This window comes from Bison bison, unplaced genomic scaffold (genome assembly GCF_000754665.1).
Source record: "Bison bison bison isolate TAMUID 2011002044 unplaced genomic scaffold, Bison_UMD1.0 scf7180017864200, whole genome shotgun sequence".
Classification (NCBI taxonomy): domain Eukaryota; kingdom Metazoa; phylum Chordata; class Mammalia; order Artiodactyla; family Bovidae; genus Bison; species Bison bison.
The window spans coordinates 3,718,621-3,720,366 of NW_011494772.1; the positions used below are offsets into that span (position 1 = coordinate 3,718,621).

The 1,746-nt window shown below is 36.7% G+C and overlaps 1 non-coding gene across 1 annotated transcript; it reads right to left on the reverse strand.

Moving 5' to 3' along the window:
• Positions 1-1,416: 1,416 nt before the first annotated feature.
• Positions 1,417-1,488, reverse strand: TRNAG-UCC. The gene has a single exon. It is a non-coding gene; the product is annotated as a tRNA-Gly (tRNA).
• Positions 1,489-1,746: the final 258 nt, after the last annotated feature.

The window sequence follows — 1,746 nt, forward strand, 5'->3', positions numbered from 1 at the left end:
TGAAGATTCCTTAAAACCTGGAAATAGAACTGCCATACGACCCAGCAATCTCACTGTTAGGCATGAATACCAAGGAAACCAGAATTGAAAGAGACACATGCGCCCCAATGTTCATCACAGCACTGTTACAGCCAGGACATGGAAGCAACCTAGATGTCCATTGGCAGATGACTGGATAAGAAATCTGTGATACATACACACAATGGAATATTACTCAGCTATTAAAAAGAATGCATTTGAATCAGTTCTGATGAGGTGGATGGAACTAGAGTCTATTATACAGAGTGAAGTAAGTCAGAAAGAAAAACACCAATATAGTATATGAACACATATATATGGAATTTAGAAAGATGATAACAATGACCCTATATGTGAGATAGCAAAAGAGAAACAGATGTAAAGAACAGACTTTTGGACTCTGTGGGAGAAGGCAAGGGCAGGATGATTTGAGAGAATAGCATTGAAACATGTATATTATCATATGTGAAACAGGTCACCAGTCCAGGTTTGATGCATGAGACAGGGTGCTCAGGGCTGGTGCACTGCGATGACCCTGAGGGATGGGATGGGGAGGGAGATGTGAGGGAGGGTCAGGATGGGGAACACATGTACACCCATGTCTGATTCATGTGAATGTATGGTAAAAATTACAACAATAATGTAAATTAATCAGCCTCCAATTAAAATAATTAAAAAAAGAGAAATGTTAAAGGAATCTTTACCTTATTTCAGCCAGAGAACTTATTTTTGTCAAGGCTTCATTTTGTAATCCACCTGTCTGTCTGATGATTTTCCAGGCAAGAAAACTTGAATGGGTTTGCATTTCCTTCTCCAGGGGAATCTTCCTGACCCAGGATCAAACCTGGATTTCTTGTATTGTAGGCAGATTCTTCATTGATTGCAGTATAAGGAAAGCCCTGTCTACCTACACATCTACCTATATACCTACTTGCTTATCTTGCTAATATGGATGACGGGTTTTAATGACAGGACATCTTTTATTTAGCTTACATGAAGGCTCTTTTATTTAAATTAAATGAGACACTCTGGAGCTCCAGGATTTGCAAATACCATTGTTCTTTGCATCTGTGAGGGATTGGTTCTAGGATGTGCTGTGGACACCAGAATCCTTGGCTGCTTCAGTCCCATAGTTGGCCCTCTATATCAATGGGTTCCACAACTATAGAGTAATGAATGACTGATGGTGTGTTAAGTTTGTGATCCATCATTGGTGTAATCCAAGAATGCAATACCTGAGTATACAAAGAGCTGATGGTATATGTTTTGAAAAAAATCTGTGCATAAGTAGACCCTTGAAGTTCAGAACAATGTTGTTTAAGAATCAATCATACAACTAAAACATGTATATAATATAACAGAAATTATTCTTTGACTGTGAAATATGTGGGATATTAATTCCCTAACCAGGAATTGAACCTGAGCCCCTGAAGTGGAAACTCAGAGTCTTAACCACTGGACCACCAGGGAAGTCCTCATAAATTATTCTTTGAAACCATTTAAAATTTGATAATTTTTTTATGTCAATTTGGAAATATAAAACAGTATATAGTTTTTTAGACAATATAGTATATATTTTTATACTGCATATAGTATGTAGCATACATGTGCATATTATATTACATGGATAATTTTTAACATTTTGAGTGTGCATGAATGAAAATGTATGATTACCACTGGTATAAAATTAAGCCTCATCTTCTTGGCATGATAAAGAAATCTTACAAT